The sequence below is a fragment of the Dryobates pubescens genome, chromosome 8 (genome assembly GCF_014839835.1).
Source record: "Dryobates pubescens isolate bDryPub1 chromosome 8, bDryPub1.pri, whole genome shotgun sequence".
NCBI lineage: Eukaryota > Metazoa > Chordata > Aves > Piciformes > Picidae > Dryobates > Dryobates pubescens.
The window spans coordinates 21,758,771-21,781,960 of NC_071619.1; the positions used below are offsets into that span (position 1 = coordinate 21,758,771).

The following is a 23,190-nucleotide window of genomic DNA, read 5'->3' on the forward strand; positions in this document are numbered from 1 at the left end:
CTGAAAAATCATATCAAAACCCACATTCTCTCTATCTGTATCATAATGAGCAAATTATATCCAGCCTCTTTCCTCCTTGAACTCAGAGATCTGAAAAAAAGTTGCTGCTTATCAAGTACAGTAAACTGGATTATCTCAGTTTGTGGGGACTGTGGGGTTTGTTTCACCTAAGGACAGTGCAAATAAGCATAGCAAGAAGGCAAATATGACATTGAGCTGCATGTTTGAGGAAGACAACTACAAATTGCAAGAAAGATCTTATTTTATATGGTAATATCTTACAATAAAGGGCTCCTTCAGGCAAGAACAATAAAGCACAAGATTTTGGAACAATAGTTAGAAGGATATGTCAGCAATAACTCTTTCCTCATTGGATTTGTGATACTTTTTGTTGTTCTTTACACCAATGAAGGCATCAAATCAATAAAGCACTAGTACCTATTCATTTAATTTTATGTGTAACCTTTTTTTTTTTTTTAATTCTTAAAAGTTCTAGGACATGATAAAAGGTGGAAAGGAGAGGAAGCATCCTGTCAAGGTTGGAAAGGGGTCAGTCTCCAGAACAGAGCAGAATTTGATGAAAAAGTTCAAATATACTGTCAGTAGTGTTGATGCACGCATGAAAACAGAGCAGCAAATAACTTCTAGTTGATCTTGTAGTGCTAAACTCAAACCAATGAGTTCTTATTCATTTAAAGTCAATGATGTGAGTTGGGTGAGAGGATGACATTTTAAATCATTTTGCTCTTTCTAACTTGGTAGGCTTTTTCAAGCTAATTTAGAGGATGTGGATGTTTTGGGGTTGTTTTTTGTTTGGTTGTTTTTTTGATGTCTATTTTGAATGTCCAGAAATGTAACATTTTGTGGTTCTTTATCCTACCTTCTTGCCTCATTTTTTTCCTTTCTATAATATGTGATTTTGAAAGTTATTAGTTGGAACGATTCCCACCTAGGAGTGTGGCAAATGATTTTGTTGATAAGCCATCAATGCCTACTTGCAGCTCAGAAAGCCAACCATATCCTGGGCTGCATCAAAAAAAGTGTGGCCAGTAGGTCAAGGGAGGTGATTCCACCCCTCTAGTCTGCTCTCATGAGACCTCACCTGGAGTACTGCATCCAGTTCTGGAGTCCCCAACACAAGAAGTACGTAGAACTGTTAGTGTGAGTCTAGAGGAGGGCCATGAACATGATCAGAGGTTGGAGTACCTCTCCTGTGAAGACAGGTTGAGAGACTTGGGGTTGTTCAGCCTGGAGAAGAGAAGGCTCCAGGCAAACCTTACAGCAGACTTTCAGTCTTTTTTTGAAAGGCATGTAGTGACAGGACAAGGGATAATGGCTTCAAACTAGAAGGTACATTTAGATTAGACATTAGGAAGAAATTCGTCGCCATGATGGTAGTGAGGCACTGGAATGCATTACCTAGTGAAGTTGTGGAGGCTCCAACCCTGGAAGTGTTCAAAGACAGATTGGATGGGGCCTTAGGAAACCTGGTCTAGTAGGAGGTGTCACTGCCCATGGCAGGGTGGTTAAAACCAGGTGATCTTTAAGGTCCCTTTGAACTTGTACCATTTTATGATTCTATGACTTTATAACCCTTTCTTGCTGTCAGAATTGAAAATAACATTTCATTATTATTATTAATCTCTGCTATGTAAAGAAATACCAAATCACAGAAATGAAGGATTTTGTATAAGATAGAAATATGGCATTGCCTACTTTTACCTAGGTACTGACAGGTTATTAACTTGACAAAGATTTATGTTAATAAATGTCTTCAACTGGGAAAATTAATCTGAGACTGCACACCAACATGATCATAGAATCATAGAATCAATAAAGTTGGAAAAGACCTCAAAGATCATCAAGTCCAACCTGTCACCCAAGACCTTGTGACTACTAACCCATGGCAGCAAGTGCCACATCCAATCCCCTCTTGAACACCTCCAGGGATGGTGACTCCACCACCTCCCTGAAAAATATGGAATGCTTCACGGATTTGTGTGTCATCCTTGTGCAGGGACCATGCTAATCTTCTCTGTATCATTCCAATTTTAGTGTATGTGCTGCCAAAGCAAGCACTTTGTAGGAAGAGGGGATATGAACCAGGATTATCATCCAGCATTCAGAAAAGGAAAAAGAGGCCTAAAATGACCTGATGTACCACTCAAAGAGAGGCTGTATCACTCAAAGGCTGGTGCTCCAGCCTCCATGACAGACTGTCTTCTGTGCTCTACCTGCCTGGGGTACAGACAGGGCTTTTCACAGAACCAGTCAGTATGTGACAAACGTTCATGAAATTTAGGTAGCTAATGGGTCTGATGCCTCATGGACTTTCTATTCTTATGTTTCAACTAAGTCATTATGCATTCAGATGAACATCTATGTAGACTGCTGTCATTCAGGATTTTAAAGGGCACTACCTTTTTTTTGACGGTTTGTTACAGTACCAATGGAATACAAGGGTTTTGGGGACCTATTTTTAGCAGCCTGAGGCTAGGAAGCTCATTTTTTTCAACAAGATTGTTTACCAGAAAGAAAAGGCTACATGATCTTGGTGACAACTTGAAGACCATTGTCTCAATTACTAGTGATAGGACTCTGTTACAGGCAGTGCAATGCTAGCAAGAAGCAGCTCTTTTTTGTTTGTTGGTTTGGTTTGGGTTTTTTGGTGTTTTTCTTTTATTTTCTTTTTTTCTTTTTCTTTTTTTTCTTTTTTTCCCCCAAATTGTGATGTGATAGCAAGCCTGTGAAAGCAGGATGGCACTATCAAAAAATGAAATCCATTCAAAGAATTATAAAATCCAGTCTTGTGTGCTAGACTCTCTCTAGTGTTAGAAACTGGGTTTGAGGGTGCAAAAAATGCAATCTGTGATTTGCACTCAATGACTTTTAATGAATTCTAGTTCTACTATATTAAAAGGGCCAGGTTGAGGGACATGATTCTGCCCCTGTACTCTGTTCTTGTGAAACCCCCCCTGGAGTACTACATTCAGCTCTGGGGCCTCCAGCATAAGAAAGTAGTGAACCTATTGGAGCAGGTCTAGAGGAGAGCCACCCCATGAAGTCAGGCTGAGAGAGCTGGGGTTGCTCAACTGTTTACAAAGGCCTATAGTCATAGGATGAGGGGCAATGGTTTGAAATTAGAGAAAAGTAGATTTAGGCTGGATTTTAGGAGGAAGTTCTTTACCATGAGGGTAGTGCAACACTGGAACAGGCTGCCCAGGGAGGTGGTTGAGGCCTCTTCCTTGGAGATACTCATGGTCAAGCTCAGCAGGCTCTGGGCAACTTGATCTAATGGAGGATATTTATGATGACTGCAGTGCAGTTGGATTAGATGACCTTTGGAAGTCCCTTCCAACTTAACCTATTCTATGATTCTACAAATCTATGTTAAGATCAACTTAATTTTTACCTAAATAAAATCCTAGCATATCCTAGCATCTAATAAAAATTCAAACATTTGCATGTCTTTTTTTTTAATTCCTAACTGATATTGGCTGATTAAAAATATGGCATCCTTATCCAAAGGACACTCTTCTCTGTAAAATATTTTTTATTATAGTGGAGATAAGAGTTAATGCTAGCATTTAATCTTTTCCAGAGCACTGATTACCTCAGCAACTTGAGGAAGGATTTGCCTCACCCAGGACATCCCTGGTTTTCAACATTTCTTTGCTGGAAAAAAAAAAAGTGATAACAGTCTTTCATACATTTTCTGGAAAGTTGCAGCCAAGAATATCAATAGTACTGGCCTCCATATAGGAAGAATAAGTTAGTGTTCATAATTATTGTTATTTCCCTTTGGTTACATGAATTTTTCTGATTCCTGTGATGCTGTTGCCTTTCTCAACATCATTCTTCTCATTCTGTCTTGAGGTCATTTTAGTCAGATGACCATACTGCCTGTCGTTATTTCAGCACCTTTATTTTTATTTTATTTTTATTTCTCTCTTAACATTGCTTGTGGTGCCACCTGGGATTAAAGACAATCTTTCATGGCCAGGGGCCTTTCAGCTTCAGAGATGAGGAAAACAGTAACAGGACTGTGTTTGCCTAGATATTTGTTTGGAGAAAAAAAAAAAAAAAAGGGGGAAAAAAAAAAGCCCCACAACATCTGAATTTCTTATCAGAAAGAAAAATAAGAATGTGTGTAAATGGTATATACCATCTGCATATAGTAATGAAAAAAATTCTAAAATTCTGTTGGAGTTGCTAAATTGCTGCATGCATCATGTGGTGCACAAGTTGTATAAAAATATCACTCTGCAACCTATGGTAAACCTCATCTTCTTTCACCTTAATACTGCCATCACTGTAGCCTGACCTAAATGATTTTATTTCATCATTTATCTTTAGTACTAGGTTCCTGCTGCTTGAATAGTAATACTGCTGCTTGTCCATACTACTGTGGCATTACAGACTCATGAATTAGTTTGTCCACTACATCAGTATCACCACATCTAAATAATGATACTGAACGTGTACGAAGCTTTCTGGTATTATTAACAACATTACAGGAAATGAAAAGTCATATCAAATTGAATATAGCATAACAAGAGCTGGCAAAATAGAATAATTACCTGAAATATGATTTTGACGCTATTTGAAAACTGTTGAAGAGATCTTTAGCCTTGAGATCCTGAAATTAACTCTGAGACTTTTAAAACAAAATTATATCTAAAACCCAAAATGATACTATGGAAATCACTGCAATAGCTGAAATTCTGAAATTCAGAGTTAAAAATAATGGTGCCACAGCAATTTGTTTCAGGTTTAAAGTATCTTGAAAGAGTAATCTTTGTCTGTTATCCTTAGCTAAAATTTCTTGGCACCCTATTTTTCACAGGAAACTAAAATCCCATCAATTTCCCATATGACTTAGGGTGTATAGTGTATTAAATACAGCGACCATTAAAAATTGCCTTGATACTTCTAAACATTATTTTCCTCATGCCCTACTTGGGATTGGATGAAATTTGATATAATTTCTGCATATATAATCAATGATATTTAAGGATACATAAATAGAAGAGTAAAGAATGCTTTCTGGTTTTTTGGGTTTTAGGGATTTGTTTTGTTTTGTTTTGTGTTTGTTTGGGGTTGGTTGTTTGTTTTTTCTCCTTTAGGTAAGCAAAACAGCTGCAGAATTGAAATGTTGCAAAGAAATTTAGTTGTGCAAGTGTTTTAGGAGATACTGACAACTTACCAGCCACTAAGGCTCAGACAGTCAAGCTCTTCTTACGCTGTCGAATACCAGATTACCTGGCTGCTGATGATCATTTTAGGTTATGGCAGGAGGAGATTAGCTCAAATTTATTACCACTCACATTTTCCATTTTTTCCTCGGTTTTCAGAGTGGCATGGAAATTATATTTGTGAATCCCTGGGGACTTTCACATTGGTGTCAGTTTTCAGATTTTGCCAGATACATCTAAATGTGGACATAAAATGTAATGGAAAGAAATGGGAAAAAATATCTGTTTCTTGATTCTTTATTACTGAAGAGTTAAGAAAGCTATCCCTCAGGCTATTACGCAAATCTTAAACCAGGAATAAATGTTAGGATGAAATCAGATTGCTTAAGATTCTTTTGCCTATGCATCTCTTTAAGAAAATTATACCAGAAATATAGCAGACACATGTGCTTTGACCATTATTTTGGAAAGGTTGTAACCCAAATAATAATTTCAATAAAATGTTTATTTTACAAAGACTACTTTTATAACAAAAGCCAAATGTATTATATGCATACAGTGCCAAAGAATATTTTGTTACTTCACACATTCAGCGACTCTTTATTCACAGCTAGGAGGAAAATACATTGAAAAAAAATAGAAAAATAATAATTTTAAATTGCCTGTATACAGGAGTATTTTGAATTAAGCAAATAAGTTACATAAAGTTATCTGAGTGCTACATTATGTGTAAAAAGTGGGTAACGTCCTTGGAAAGTACTGTGTAAGTTGTATATAATAGCAGTACATAATATAAAACACAGCAGGTATTTCTCTAGCATTCTCATGGTATGTCCCCATGGATGCTAATGTTGCAAAGACCTGAATGATATTGCTGCCTATGAATTGAAGTGACAGAAAGCATTTCAGATGTTCAATGTGAAGATTGGCTGCAACTTCATTTTTCCAATATTTGGAACCACTCAAAACCCCACTGTGTTTTTCCAAATATTACTGATCTTTATGTGGAGATGCATATGATCATGCCTGCTCCTTAACTTTGGAAAGTTAATCTTCAGAAAGTTTTATATTCAGATACTGATGTCATGGCTTTGATTCTTTCTTAGAAATGTTAACATGTATTTGAAACCATAGAATGAGAGAGATTTTGTCATTCTTAAATTATCATTTGATTTTATATTTAAGATATCTCAGAGAACCTGGATGGAAGGAAAAGGCTATTTACAATTTCAGTGGTATTTCATCAGAGTCCAGCTGGCCAAAATATTGAGGAAATGTTGGGACTTCTCCAGTATGTATGGAAACCCAGAACAGATAAAGGAAATCTTTAACTATATAGAAATCTTTTAAAAAACACATTTCCCAAGAAACTTGTGCCTTGAGACAAAAGGTCCCAACAAGGTAATTATAGTATTTATTTTTATTTCCTATGTCACTTGAAAAAGAGAAATTTCTCATATACAACTTAATTACTTCCCAGAAAGATTGTTTTGGTGAATAGCCACATTACACTTTTACAAAGATATGTTTTCCAGTGTGTAGGTGGAGTCCAGTAGGGAGGATACTGAGTGACAAAGCTAACGCACTTTCTTCTCTCTCCTTTTCATTCTTTACTTTTCCTTTTTCCCACTTGCAAGAGATGGATGATTCTCTGATCAACTTTCGTCCATCAACATCCCCAATAGAGTCCTACAATAGTGACCATAATTTAGTCCATGTATATTTTGTAGTGCATGTATTTTTAATTTTTTTGAAATTTTAACTACATTTTCATGAGAAGAGAGTTGTTTGCTTTTGTTTTGGATTTTTTTCCCCCCAAAAGCTCAGTGACATGAAGATATAAAGAATTTGAGGTATAAAAAGAGGAAGGATGCAGGGTATAGAGTTGAAATCCTTTTTCTTAAGGGGAACAGCTTTGAAAATTCTAAAGTTGATTTAGATTTGATTTACCGCACACTGAAAACTATAATTTCAATCTCAGGCTTTTTTGCTGAATTTCAAAAAGCATTTGTATGAGGTCTTATGTCATGTAGTACTTAACCTGAATATACATACCTTTGTCATTTTATGAGCTTGCTAGAAATTTGTGCTCAGTCATCTACTGTCTGTTAGTTTGCACCCCTCTTGGGGGTGGGGTAAACCAGCTGACACTCAAAGGAGATGAATTCTGGTAAGAGGAATTAGCTTTAATTTGACCTTTATCTTTATGGGGGTCAGCGTGGTTGCCTTATATTATTTGGAACCATATATATACACATACACCTGCTTTTGGGTTCAGTAAAAGTAGTGGTACAGATTAATCTTTGGGACTATTTACATTTCTAAAAATGAACTTTAGGTTAAAACTATATTCAGGATAAGACAGAAGTTGTTATTTTAAAATTACATTTGTGTGAAAACTTTCCTTTGGATTCCCAATCTCAATAGTCATCTGGAAACAGACAGTAACCCCTCGGTTCTCATGAATTTCAACAAAGGACCGGTTTCGTAGCATTCGGTTAGAGATGTTTTGACTGCATTTTGCAGAAATCCTTTTAAGTATGCAACCCTTACAAGAAAGATACTAGCTGCATATACACGCTCAACTACCTGATAAAAATTATCCAAGAGATATGAGGCAAGAGACTTATTCCTATGATCCACAGAGTAAATGTCTATATTCTTTCTAATCTAATGTGTCAGGCCAGGCATTCCTTTGACTTTTAGCCAAATATTTCAAAAGTGAAGCGCTGCAAAGTGAGATTTCTTTATGAACCAGAAGATCTTCAAAGTCCTGGACAGTACAATTTATGCTTCATTTTTTTGGAAGCAGAATAGGAATTCCCTATCAAAAATATTTTAAAGAAGATGTTGATGTTTCACTTTTTATCTAAAGAAGTTTTATCATTTAATTGTGCAAGTAGGAAAATTTGTGTTAAAAATAATATGTATCCTTAGTTTTCTGCCTTTGCATATAGTTAATTATAGTTTTTCAGATGAAACTTTTTCCCTACACTATTTCATTTGGACATGAAAGATCTCAGAATGTTCTGCAATAGTTAGAGTCAAGGTGAAGTTACTGGCTAAATAACTTGAAAATAATTGTAAAAGTACAGTGAAGTCCTTTAACTTAAAATTACACTGATGTCTAAGTCTTCTAAATTTGAAGGGCAGATTTATGTGATCTCCTGTGCAGACATTTTTTTCTGGCATGTGCTAATAATTTTTATTTTTCAGAAATTCTGGACAAAACAGATAATAGCTTTTTTAGACTGAGTACTAATGAGATTTTGTCATCTCTTTATTGGTTATTTTATATGAATGAATTCTTCATTTACTCTGAAGATCATGATGTACATGAACTCTGGTAACAAAACTTAGCAGTTACTTCCTTCTGTACACTATGTAAGAAGATCACTGTTGCCTATCAGTGATTAAAAAAGGCAAATGCAAGTAGCAAACACTTACATAGTATTTCATTGTTGTTCTTAAGTATTATTTAAATAGTTTAAAAATATTTAAATACCAATCTTAAATGCTCATTAAGATGTTCATAAAATAAAACATTTATGTGAAGCAGCTGGAAAGTAACTTAGTATTTAGATGATGTACAGGATTATCATAGAAATTATGTGATATCTTTTCACCGAGATGTATGAAATCAATTGACCTGTGTACACAGATTGGTATTAAAATTTCAGGCAGGGAGCATGAATTTGGATATATACCTTTAATTGGCTCTTTTCCTCTTAAAATATTTTCAGTGTATATGCTATTTATGTGATCTATCTAGATGCTGGGTGAAGTGTAGAAGTCTAGAAGTCCTCATTTAGAATCACCTTCACTTTTCTTTACATTCCAAGGACTTTATACTTTATAGCCAGAAATAAGGCAAATCATTGTCTGTGTGTAATTTTCAAAATGTGTATTGTGTAATTTTTTAGTGCTTTTACTAAGTATATGTACTGCTGTCTTAAGCTTTATTCTTGTTTTCCTATATCAGTAATAGACTTGGCATAAAAGAACTTGAATCAAAGTAACATTTTTGTCTGTTTACTCAAGTTTTTCATATAGCTTCACTATCAGGATTCTGCTTGTTTCATTTCCATAGTAAACTGTCTTTCTCATCACAGCTAGTTTTATTTAACCTGTTTCAATCAATCTCACTGCTTATTTTGTAAAGGCTTCTTGTTTTGAACAATGTGATTTCTCCTAATTATTTGTATAACGTTGCTCCTTATATACAGCTTTGAATACTTCCTTTGATTACTTCCAAACCTGGTGATATTAATGCTCTATTTTCTAGTATCCACTGGAGATGCTTTCAGATGGTACTATTGCCTTCAGGATCTTGCTGTCTCAGCTGTTCAGAAAAGCTAATAATACTGAACACCATGCATCATCTTTAATATCAATTCTCTGCTCATCAGTTCATTGTAGAAGTGTTATTATTCTGCTTATTCCATTAAGTCCTTTGCATCTTCTTATTTAGCTGAGATTGTGGTCCCTTCCTCCCCTCCAGCTCTACAGCTTTTGCTCCTCTTCTACATATCTGAAAATAGTCAAAGTCTCATACTACCAAGTATGAATGAGTGAACATTGCTATGTTGGTATTTTCATATATATTTTAGCTGTCTGTCTTACACAATGTTGATTCAGCTTGTGTAGGCTTGGATCTTGGATCAGCAACTTATACAGTTGATTATAGTTCATGTACTTTTAGTGAAGCATAGATGCAAGGCCTAATAAGATTCATTTTAATGTCCTCACTAGTAACTAAAAGCTTTATTTATGTCTTTGAAGGTTGACATGGTCCCTGATAATTAATCTGCTACATACCCTTACTGAAATCTCCATAACCTTTTACGGTGCTGTAGTTTTTTCGTTCTTTCAGTTAGCTAGTACACTTCTGGCTGATGTAGGTGGTTTTAGCACTGTAGGAATAAGGTCGAACCCATCCATTGTCACCTCAGTATCCTCACCAACTTCCACAGTTGTTCTTGTCCTTGGACCTGGGGGCATGAAGACAATGGAGCCAGTTTTGGATGGGAAGGTATTTAATATAGAAGCCTCATAGGCAACTTTCTATGACTGTCTTCTATTTGTGCCCATCTGTATTTCAGCTCAAGACTCCTCCTTTCTTGCGAGAATCCAGACAAAAATGGCACTTCAGTGTTTACTGTTTCTGTCGGCATGGGTAAATACATAAGTCCCGCTGATCTGGACAGTGCAATATCCTATGTGCTTTATAGATGTCTTAGAAACAACAGAAATTTTTACATATAATTAACTTGTGCATGAGGAAAAGAGTTGCCTTAGTTAGATACTAATTTTTAACATCTCATATTTAAAACTTACCCACAGTGTTACTGCTGCAATAGAACTTGCTTTTTCCCCCCTTTCTCGCCATTAGAGTTATAGGGTGCTGTGTCAAGGAAGTGCTTTTTCACCTTTCTTTGTTGGGTCATCTTCATCTCCTGTGATCATGTTAGAAACCTGTGGCTGTCCCAATCCTTCTCGTCTCTCTATTTCAAGGCCTTCACCCAGCTCAGACTGGTAAATTAGTAGGAAGTGCTTGCTCAGAATAAAAACTGGAATGATGTGATTTTATTAAAAGGGGTTTGCAAAAGCTACTGTAGAAGAGAAGAATGATTTTCAGGCACCCCTTCTGGACTCTGTTCATTTCCCTGAGAGAGCTCGAAAGAGCTACAAGCACTAATTGTTTGCTCAATGATTTGGCCACCTTTATAAAAACTAAAAAACTAAATTTTTCATTACTGCTTTGAGTCATTGATCTAAAATCTGTATGTTGAACATAATCATAAATCTTAAGCATATTTTTGATGGTACTTTTTGATATTCCCTAGTACTCTCATAGCCCTCCACCACTGTCATTAAAATAATGATATGCTGCTGGAGATGCAGGCCAAGAATAAAACATAACTGATTGCAATATTGTGATTGGGTGATTGCAATGATTAATTTTACAGTCTCCCTTTTTTATTGAAAACATTATATGTCACATAATGCTAGTAAATATTCACACTGTTACCTACTGTAAATAGCTTTTTTTTTTTTTTTTTTTTTAAACCTGCATTCCCAGGATTTCAACAGTGGAACATCTGTTTTATTTTGAGAAAAATATGATAAGCATCTGTTTGCATGGAAGATGTGAATGAAACCAGACCACATTTGTTTGCAGAGTTATGGATTATCTGGTCTTACACTGTTTATGACTAAATCATGCAGGATGGATAGTGCTGGTATCCACCACAGTGTGTTTTATACTTGGTTTAAAACATAAATTTATGTATCTGTGATTTTTCCTGTAGACACTCAAAAAAATTATGTTTTAAATAAACATAGGCCAGTATTTAAGCTCACAGATACCAATTTATTTTTTTTTAAGCCAGGCCCTACTCATTACTTTTAGTATGTATGAAAATATTGCTTGAGACTTAAAAACAAAGCAAAAAAAATTGCTGTGATTTGGAAAAAAATAGTATAATATATTTTATTATTTGTGAAACAGTGTGCTGTCATGTAACTGGATTGTGGCCTAATGTACACGTGGACAGAGTTACATTTGTGTGTGCAACCTGGAAGATACATCTTGTAAGCTCCCATGCCTGGTTGTGGTACTTGCTGATCTTGAGGCAGTGGGCAGATGTACAAACACTTTGGTGTTCAAAACAATGAGATGCTCAGGTTTGAACAGGTGAGTAGTTTGATGGAGTGTGTGCGAGTTGTGTCCACTTGTCTAAGTATCTGTACTAGCATGTTTCAAGAATTCAGGCTGCCTTTGGTTCTGCAGTATGAAACGATGTGTTCTTCAGGATGGTTTAGGGGCGGATTTTATACTTACTAGTCTGACAGTGTCATATAGATGCTTTGGTATTGCTGTTGCTTTACCACTTCTGATAGTCCTTGGAGCACTACTGGGATCAGTGCCTTGAGGATACCTTCACAAAGGCAGCCCAATGAAGCCTTATAATACCTTGCAAGAGCATGTAAACTTTTGGTGTATAGAAGTCCAGCTTGCAAGAAGGATTCTAGTGGATAAAGTAAATCAGGACTCTAGATCTAATACTAACCACTGGCTTTGTGAAATATGGACATCAAATTAAACGCCTAACAGTTTCACCAGCTACGAGGTGATTTAAGGCAACTGCTGCCTCTCAGCTGTTAGTCTCTCCTTTGATGTGTTGCATGTGACATTGTGTGGATGAGATGGTACATATTAAGATGTCAAATCCTAGCACAAATTTGGTGGTCTGGTGTGTTAGTACAAATGCTGGAATGAGTTTGGGATTGGACGAAATCATCTAAGAGTGTATGCATGCCCTCAATCTTAGCCGTTGATTCATCTCTTAGCCACTTGGCTAGAACTGGAGACAGAACATATATTTCAGTTAGGTAAATGTATACATATTATGTATTAGTTAATTAAGTTTCTCTATACAGAAGGAATTATTTTTTTCTAGGAAGTTAGATTTGTCAATTTTCCCCCTTGTTCTGGGGTAATTCTTGCTATGGTTCTGGTCTGGGGCCTTTTTTACCCCCACTCCTCATAGTTCAGTCAATTTACTTTCAAAACAGACTGGGCAAGATCTAGAGCAATATTCCTCTAGCATTATATGATAGATACACGTGTATTTATTCTGTCTTCCAGTGACATGGAAACACATTGCTCTTTTATAGTCTGTTCTAGATAGGCTGAAGTTAAAAAGTCAACTGAAATAATTTATATGTAGACACAGGGGAAAAGAGGTTTGGAATGGACAATTGGTAGAGGGAGAACCAAGATAAGTTCATATCATGTTGCCTGTTTGTTTTTTTTCAATCTGTTAAAGCAGGGAGTCTTCCTTCCTCAATACCTCCAGCTGTTAAAAGAAGCTGAATCCTTGCTGTAAAGGGCCAGTGGAGAATTCCTTTTATGGGAACACTTGTTGGTGTAAAGTGGCTGGGGTCAATGTTCAGGGCAGCAGGATCTTTCCCTCTTCTGCCATGGCTTTCTAATAGCAGGAGGAAGGAGGGGGTAAGGTAGAATTTTACTGTGCTCTGTCAGTTCACAATTGATTTAAGGTTCCTGGAGGAACATCTGCTAGAGAAACAATGTAGAAAATACTTATGTTCTGACAGCTTCTCCAGGAGCAGAATAAAGCTCTCCTGTGCAACAACCCAGTTCAGTTGCTCAGAGGATCGAGCCAGCTATTGTGAGATTCTTCCTTTAAAACTGTTGTTTAGATACATACAAGTGCTTAAATTTTTATCAGTTTAGATAGTACACAATAATTAAGTGTAAGTTTTTAGAAAAGTATAAATATCAGTGATTTAATCTGTTTTTTAAAACACTCCTACATATTTGTTGTTTGGGAATAGGGATAGGAACAAATATGGTAATCTAAGAAAACATTCCAGGCTTTTTTGATTGTGTGCACCAATTTAAAATTAAAATTTTGAAATATATAAAATTTAGGATTATTTTATTGCTGCTCTGTACTTGTCCTTTTGACAGAGCTGTTGCTTTTATCTAAGATAACTATGGTGGGGAGGGGAGTGGGAAATGGGTAGGTTATATTGGGATTGACAAAAGAGTTCAGTGACAGTTCACTTGGAGTTTCCTTTATTTTGGATACTGGGTCTTGAACATTTGGGTTCACATTCCTAAAGAGTTTAGTCCTAAGGCATTTCTAGTGAAAGCAAATAACATTAAACTGAACAGCAATTGATAATATCAGAACCACTTCCTTCCCAAAAGAACGTTGATGGGACAAAGTGCAGAAATTCTTGTAGCAGAGAGTAGAGATTATTGCCCATGGCTGAATACTGAGTGTGATGGACTAATCATCAGATCTCACTTTGTAGGAAAGTCACATCACTTCTCTGACATCTTATTTCGTTGGTGTTACAATTCCTTTTTTTCTTTTTTTTCCTTTTTTTTTGGTCTTAAAAAAGGAAAAAAGAAAAGATGATGTGTGGATCAATTACATTTCCAGTACTTCAATTTAGGCCCAAAATTATGTCCTGGATGACGAAGCTTCCTAATACATACATTTAATCTTGAAATCTTTGATTTCATGAAATCAAAACTTTCAGCTGGTAGTTTTTGACTCACGATGCTTTGAAATAGCAGAGGTGATGCTTAAGCTCTTAAAACGTAACTGCTAAAGCAATTATAGAGCAGTATTAACATGATGAGAAAAAAGGTCTGCTCTCGTCCATGCCAGTGTGGAGGAATTCATAAGAATAAGAAAAATTCCAATAACAATTTAATCATAATTATTGTTGAAGTACTGACTGTGGTTTAGCCATCCATACCTTTTATATTCTAAATATAGTATAATACACATTGTCTGCATATTTTAATAGATATTTTAATAGTACATAAAATGAAAATAGCCCTGATTTTAAAAGACCTTTATTATTGAAATGACTCTTCGTTGAGGTTCGTGTTACACATGGGAATGTGTGGTGACATATGATTTGAGGTTGAGTAGAAGGAACACAGACACACTTGGTGTTTTCTGTTCCTGTAATATTTCTTGTCAGTAATGATGGTTTATATTTTTAAGAGCTTATTTTCTTGTGACGATTGATGAAATTTTTCTCTCCTCATTGATCTGTTCCTGCAGCTGAAGATGTTTCCTTAGTGCCCTGTGGGATGATGGAATTTTGACATTGTAGGCTGTACAGTTTTTTACTCTTTTCAGAGTCTCTGTCTTCATTCTTGCCATTTCTATAGTGCCTTTGTGGGGGGACCAGTTCATTTTTCCCTCTTGCGTTGCATAACTCTCCTAATTGGTATGCGTATAGAGAGAGAATGGAGTTGTGTGTTATTGCCATGCTGCTTGGCCTGATTTCTTGCTCTAATCCTTCCAGGAGTTTGTGGCTAATGTGGTGGGGTAGAACAGAAAGTCTCCAAACTGAGGCTGTGATTTCTTGAAAGTGTTTGTTTGCATGTTGAACTGAGTTTGAAAGTTCATGAATATGTTTGTGATGACTTAATTGCAGGTGTAGAAGTCCTTATCCATAAAGTCATTTAGCACCATATGGATCATAGACTTGCAAGTGCAGAGGTGCTTAAGTCCAAGCAGAGATGGCTATATTTGCATTGATAGTATCATCTGTGTTTACACTCATCTGCAGCACGAGTGGGACACAAATGAGGGCTTCTACCTTAAGGAGGGTATAAAGCCATGTTGTTGCTTCCACTTCTCCACCCTGCTATGATGTGCCCCAGAGCTTCTGGAATTGGAGCTTAGAGGGTGCCAGACTCTCTGCTTCCAGCTCAGGGCAGAGCACAGGGAGCCAAGACATGCTGAGAGCTACATGCTGTAGGTGACTGGGGGGGGGGGGGGGGGGGGTCAGCATCCCAGTTTAGGGATATATTGTAGGAAAGGCATGGGGGCAAGCTAGGTAGAGTTATATGATGCATGATGTGGGAATGTACCTGGAGTGAGAAATGCAGGACTGTAAAGGTGGGTGTGATTTTGGTGGTAATTAAAGGACTGGAGAGGGGGAAATATTCTCTTTTTAGGACATACCAGCAGAACACAGGTGTGTTGGAATACTGTTTTGAGTAGTACACAGTAAGCTCCTGGGAAATTAAAGTGGAAGCCTGTCACTTCCAGTAAATGCCTGGCTGAGAACCAGAAGCTGTCATTGCTCCAGCTTTTTACCTGTATGGCCAGTTGTGCCAGGATGAGTCTTGTGAGCTGTCTTCACTACAATTGCACTTGCTTTCTGAGCCAGACTTACATATCTTATTCTTAACCTAATGTTCTTGTCTTATGGACGGTTACATGTTTCTCAGCTAGGCTTTGGCTGATTTTAACAAGTAGCATGTTTCTGCCTTTTCTACAGGCGAACTAGTACAACACAGCTGAGACAAGATGAGGGAGTTTTGTGTAGGCCTTGGTAGCCCCTTGCAAAACAAGGGCAAAATGGGCATATCCTGCAAAAATGCATATTGGAATGGTGGAAAATTTTGCATGATCAACCCTCCTACATCTTTTTTTCAACTTTCTGTGTCACTTTGAGGGAGGATTATTTTTCATGCCTAGCACTCAGGATGTGTTTGAAACCTGAATGCCAGAAAAGGGTTATAGAAAGGTAATATCATTGAGTTCTAGGTTAAGATTTGGACTGTTAAAATAAATCTTAAGAGTCAAGGCTATCTTATCTAACATTCAGTAGTTTGTATTTCCAGTACTATCAGATTTTAGACTCCATTATGTTTTTTACTTACACATAAACATTTAGAAGAGCATTAAGGAGTGTATTGATTTTCTATACATAGTATGATTTATTGATACTATTCTCAGATTTCATAATATTCATTTGCTAATAGCTCCATTAATTTATCTTCAGCAAAGAAACCCCCAAACAGATTAACAAAACAAACCATCCAAAACCTAAGGAAACAGAGCCTGGAATTTTTCTGTGCAGTATAGCTGTGTGCAGAAACATGTACTTCAAGATAAAAGGAACACAGTAGTTGGTTCTGAATAAAAAGCCACAATGTCTGCTAGGTGCGTTCCTGCAAAGAGTCATCAGGAACATGTGGAACTGCTTGTAACATTGCCATAGGCTGCGCTGGTGGCTTTACAATTTAATTGTATTTGAAGGAACATTTTGTCTCCTTTGGGACTGAATACTTAAAGAAGAATGATCTCAGTTTGGGGGTGGTTTTGTTTGTGTGTAGTCAGGCTCACCTGCCTATGCAGAAGTGTGTTAATGTCTGTGGCATTTGGGGCAAGTTCTGCCACCCTTTCTCTGACAGTTTGCAGCAGCTTGCAGTATATGTTCCCTCACTTCAAGGCAGCTGCTGCAGCTTCATGAAGTATGTGAAACTTGCAGCTTCCCAAGTGTGTTTTATCTTTACTTGAAAATTCCCTGTTTCAAAAACATTTTCATTCTGCATTTAATCCTCAGTATACTGAATAAAGAAGATAACTGCTTGTTAGGGAAATCAGCGCAGTGATGACCCACTGTTTGTTACAGTGTATTAGGTCATTTATTTATTTAAATAACATAGGTTAAGTTTAACATTTCTGAACTTACCTTTTTTAGTTACTTAGCAGACGAAATAATAAAAACATTAAATACACTTTGAATTTCCTTCTGCTGCTATCTCAAGACTATGAAGGAGACAGTGGAGATGCAGGCTTTAGAAATATTATGGAAGTTTTTAACCTCAGGTAGTGAGTTAACCTCTGCTAATTCATCTGCACTCATGGAATGCACTGAGTTCATGGAGATGTAAAATTGAGCATGTATGTCACAGTTCTCAGTCTTAAGGCTATACTGTGTGCTGAGGTAGTGTTTGTCCTTTAGAATAAGAGTTTCCACTGACAAGTTCCTGCAAATCAGTATTTTGTTCTTAATATTAAAATGAGTATATATGCTTTAATACTGGGACAAAAATAGTAGTAAAAAAGCTCATTACTGTCTCTCACAGAATGTACTGACTTTTCTTATATTGCATTGTGTGAGCAGAAGTAGTATGGAACTTAACTATGTGGAGCATTTTGCCCTTAGTACTGTATGACTGTGTCCCACAATACAAAACCTAATTAGTGCGTCCAAAGAAGCGTTAAATAGATTTCATGCTGTTTAATAAAGGCATTACGTGATTTTGTCTATTGCCAAACATTAGAGGGAATGTTCATAGTGCATGTTTCTGCTGCCTATTTCACAATTAAGGTGCAGTTTTATATTGTATCTGCCTCAGGAAGGCTCAGTAACTTTTTTTGCTCATCAAATCTTTCCTCTCATTGTTATGCTCTATTTGTTTTGGTGTTATTGCATAATGGTATTGAAATAGACTTAATGAACATCTTTGCTAGTAATTTCGAATAGAGGGGACAGCTTTCAGCACCAGAATATATCAGGCTGTTGTGACTTGAGGTTCAGTAATTTTTTGGTTCTGATCTTTAACTAGTAACTGAGAAGAGTTTACTTTGTGACATCTGTAGCCTGGACCTTTTCATTCTTTTGAGTTCTCATTAAAATGTGAGATTTCTTCCCGAGGGTCACCATTACTGTCAGGCTTACAGAGCCCTAATGGTGATGTTTTGTTTCTGATTTCATCCCTTAGCTGGCCTTGTCTGGCCTAAATGTCTGAAGTGTAGACCTTCTAGACTATATATGCTGAAGTTCAAAAGCAGAAAAATACCACCTTAGGGAAGGGTAGAAAGGCTCCTTGAATTCTGCCAAACCTTACCTTGTTGTACATGAGCCTAAAACTATCTAAGCTGCTCATAAGAGAATATCTCATTGCATCTAGCTAATTTGTTACCTGCTAGGTTGTGGGGTTTTTTGGTTTGGTTTGGGTTTGTTTCTTTTTTTGCTTGTTTTGGTTTTGTTTTGTGGGTTTCTGTTTGGCTTTAGCTTGGTTTCTTCAGGTATGTTTAAGTGATTTGTTTTAGGGAATTTAAATTTTATATTATATTTTAATCATCTAACATTTTTCAAAACATTTTCATTGAATTAATCATTTGTACTGAATTAATCTCTATAACCTGTATTTTATCTAGCTTCATGGCAGCATGAATTGATGTGAGGAACATCAGTGATAGATCTGTGAACTGATGCTTGTGCTTTGGTTTTCCCTAGTCCACTGTAGACATTTGATCTTAGTGTACACATTGGTTTACTGATATGTGAACACAGGTATCAGAGTATAACTTCTGCTTAGAGTCTTTCCAGAAAAGGTTCTTGTCAGCTCAATACTTATCTAGAAAGCAACTAAAGCTGTCCCATAGCATTTCAAGATCAACATACTGTGGGATGTCATCATGATGATCTCAGCTGTTGATGTAATATATAAATTTGTTTAGGCAGCATTTTTCTGCATCTTGTTTAACTCATCATTTTAAAATAGGTCTGCATTTTGCAGCTCTTTGTTCATAGCTAGCACAACTTCCAACTTTGGAGTCACCCACTCTTTAAATGTATGTGGTTTCAGGGATACTAAAATAGCTAGCTGCTCCCAGAAACACTGAAAACATAATGAAAGGCAACATAAGAAAACACTTAATCAAGCCCAGAGACAACCTGTGTCCTTGTGCTGTTACTTTACATGAGCCTACAAAACCACACAAGTAGGAGTGCGATCTGAAGGTCACTGAGTGCAGTGAATTTTCTGAATGTTATATAATTAAGGAAACACCTGTGCTCCAGCCAAATAACTTCATGCTGATCTGCTATGAAAATGTTATGCTTAAGAACCCTAAAAATGTCACATTTCTTATGCCCAGTGGAGATTACAGAGTAGCACTGTATAAAACATTAGAGACATTATTTCAAGATGGCTTAAAAGGTCTCTTAAGATTGATTTACTAGTGTCCTAGCGTGTACTACTTAGTTTCTGCAGTTATGTTTAGCACACTTCAGATGGGACAAAATAGGAGTTTAGACTGCCAATAATTTATGAAGACAATTTCTATTCTTGCTGTTCTTAAGCCAAAAGAGGTTTCAAAGGCAATCACAGGTTGCATGTCTTTTCCTGAGAAAACAAAAAGTCCATATTGCTTATTGTTTGTCATGCAGGATATGCAAATAAAATCCTAGGCTGCATCCAAAGAAGTGTGGCCAGCAGATAGAGAGAGGTGACACTTTGCTCTGGTAAAACCTCACCTGGAGTATTGTGTCCAGCTCTGGCACCCTCAACATAGGAATGACCTGGACCTGACAGAGTGGGTCCAGATGAGGGTCACAAAAATGATTAGGGGGTTGGAACATCTCTCCTACAAGGACTGCCTGAGAGAGCTGGGGTTATTCAGCCTGGAAAAGAGATGAGATGGCTCCAGGGAGACTTAATAGCAGCCTTAAGTACCTGAAGGGGGTCTACTAGAGGCTGGAGAGGGACAGTTTACAAAGACCAGTAGTGATAGGATAAGGAGCAATGGTTTTAAAGTGAAGAAGAGCAGATTTAGGTTGGATGTTAGGAACAAGTTCTTTACCATGAGAGTGGTGGAACACTAAAACAGGTTGCCCAGGGAGGTGGTTGAGGCCCCATCCTTGCAGATGTTCAAGGTGTGGCTTGATGAGGCTCAACAAGGCTCTGAGCAACCTGATCCAGGGGAGCATGTCCCTGCTCATTCTAGGAGGGTTGGACTAGATGACCTTTGGGAGTTCCTTCCAACCCAAACCATTCTATGGTTTTATATCAGTGGCCTCATTTTACACTAAAGAGAGTGCTGTTGTAAAATATCCAAATATTATAGGTTCATATCAAAAGGGAAGAAAGTTGGTGCCAAATTTCAGTTTCATGGGAGAATTTTCTATACAGAAGGAAAGAAAGAAGAGGAAGGAGACATGACATCATTAACGTTTTAGGACTGTGACGAATCTGTAGAAAGATGGAGGGGAATTCTGCACCAGTGAAATAAAATTCCAATGGGAGTGGAATACACTGAAAAATCAAGAAAGACAAGGCATGCCTTAAAAATTGTATGTATGGGGGTTTTGTATACAGATTTTACATGCACATTTCTTTGAAGTCTTCCCATTGAGTGCCAGACTACTGATTCTAGGATGTGCCACCAAGCACATGAGGGCAAAGAGTGGTGTAGCTATCCTGGATTTATCTGAAAACTCTTCTACTGGTAACAACTTTGATGGTAGAGATAAATAATTGCTCACTGTGATTCTGTTCTCAATTTAATTTAGACGTTAGTTATGCTTTCCTCTTCAGGAAGTATTTTTTTACTACATTATCACTCATGCTTATCAGTCTATGCACAGATCAGTCAGGGAAAAATGTTGTCCTTCCACACAGGAATGAATAACATAGCAACATTCATGTAAGAAGTAAAGGGCACTGGTAATAGTAACAGCATTGGGGAGAAAAATATCAGAAAAATAAATTTCAGGTTTTGAGGCTGGGATTTATTACTTCAGTATCAGACATTAGCAAGTATGTTTTCAAAATTATGCCAAAGTGTCTATTCAAGAAAGTGGTTATTGAAGATTGGTGGATAATCAAACATTGGTGTGGCTTCATTCTTTTGGTTCACACACTGCGTGCAGTTGCATGAAAGCAAATCTCAGGTGCTACCATGGTTTTGAACCAAGCACACGAAATATGGTTTGCCCTGAAAAAGAAGACTGTGTTTTTCCAATACACATCAATGGAGGTGGGACTGGTATATTGAAGGAGAAGAGTTGTTTTCAGATAGATCTGAAACGGCTATGTTTGGTCCCTGACTTAGAAAAGAATGTAAACATCTTGTAACTGAAGGGAGAAACTTGGCAGAATTTGGTTGGATGTGTTAGAATATCGTTTTATTATTTTAACCTATTGTACGCCTTAATTACACGCACGCCAGTAGAAAATAACCAATTAAGATGTGACACTTGTGCCTTCTGATAGAGTATATAATTTTGCTGTGTAACATAATAAACATCTTCGCCTGCTAACATCTTGGCCTGAAAGCTGTGCTCTAGGGTGATCGAACACATACACCCATATTACAACAGTATGTGCGCATATATGTCCCTATAACAGAATCCAGAATGTTGAAGCCATAAGAAAAAACATTTGAAAGGTTCCTGTGTTTTCAGTTCTCTTCTAAAATGTAGGAAAAATAATTAAACATCCATGTAATAAATTTATGCACCATACTCTTTTCATTTTCATACATAGGCATCCTGTGTATTTGTTTTAATAATGGCATGTTTATAAAAATTTGCTTTTTGCCTACTTTCATTGAGATTAGTAGTTAAACATTTTGGTGGCTGTTAATATGGTCTACATTTCCTCTTGCTGTTTCTTTGATTTTATTTATTAATTTGAAACGGACTACTGCAGTAACCTTGCACATTTTGGTACTCTGTTTCAGGCAATAGTGATAAGCTAGGGGTTTTATATCCGATCAAATAAATTGATAAATACATCTGATTCAGAGCGTTTACATAATCTTTCCAACGTCAACAGTCATTTAAATTACCCTAACTTTATACTGAATCTCCAAAATCCAATTACCAGCTAATAATAATTGTCAGTTTTTCTCTAAACCTTTAATGATAGGTCACAAGGGATGTTGTACCAGAAGGATTAAATCGTTGTAGACTGTAGCTATGCCCAGCCTTAAATTGCTAACCTCTTATCTCATGGTAACAGAGCTACTATATGTTTTGTCACCATTTTTGCTAAATAGAATAAATGTCACCAAAATTAATTTCATCTTTCTTAAATTAGCTTCTTAGTGTGATTTCTCTCTTCAGTCAAAATTTATTTCTTGAAGAATTTAATTTCCTTTTTAATCTATTTTATTTGAGAAAGATGAGGAAGAACATTCAAGAACAAATGCCTTTTAAATCATTCTGTGGCTAATTTTAAAATTTACCCTTCATTAATAACTGCTGACCTCTGTAGGACTGAGTTTTTTAAGTCACTGTATACTTCAAATCAAACTGGTTCTGCTTAGTTCATCCTGGCTATATTCAAGGCACTAAAAGATCAAATGGGATAAATCCTATTTGTATGAGAAGGTAATGCTTAATTATGTGAATACAAGATTTCCCATGTGATGGATGATCCAATGGAATGTTTTAATTAGATGGTTTAGTTTAGTTGCATTTATTAGTTTTTTATCATATAAAGGACGCATATGAATGAATGAAAATATTCTTAATATGAGGAATGGTATAGATAGAAGAAATGCTGCCTTGAAAAGAAGGCATTGAGTTGGCATTGTCATAAAATGTAGTGATAACCATTTCTATTGCTAGCATCCTTAAAAAATATTTCCCAATGAAATGTGTATTTTTAAATAATTTTAAAATGTAGTTATTAGCTTTCTACTACATTCGTTTGGCTTTGATGAGCTCTGTCAAAAACTTTGTAGAAAGCTACAGTGTAATAGTTCTTTGAAAGAAAAGAAATTGAAAAGGTGGAGCAATTGAAAAGGGGAGGATTCAGTAGAGAAACCTGAAGTGACACATTCTGTCTGAAGTTATCACATCTGATATTAAGTAAAGAACACAGTATAAACCAAAATGGGAG

The 23,190-nt window shown here is 36.5% G+C and overlaps 1 protein-coding gene and 1 non-coding gene across 2 annotated transcripts in view; one reads left to right on the plus strand and one right to left on the minus strand.

Annotated features, from left to right (window-relative positions):
* The window catches only part of LRMDA (leucine rich melanocyte differentiation associated), a 642,594-nt gene that overhangs the window by 586,408 nt on the left and 32,996 nt on the right, over positions 1 to 23,190 (plus strand). The gene's annotated exons all lie outside the window — the stretch shown is intronic.
* Positions 1,973 to 2,079, minus strand: LOC128897397 (U6 spliceosomal RNA). The gene has a single exon (XR_008462368.1). It is a non-coding gene; the product is annotated as a U6 spliceosomal RNA (small nuclear RNA).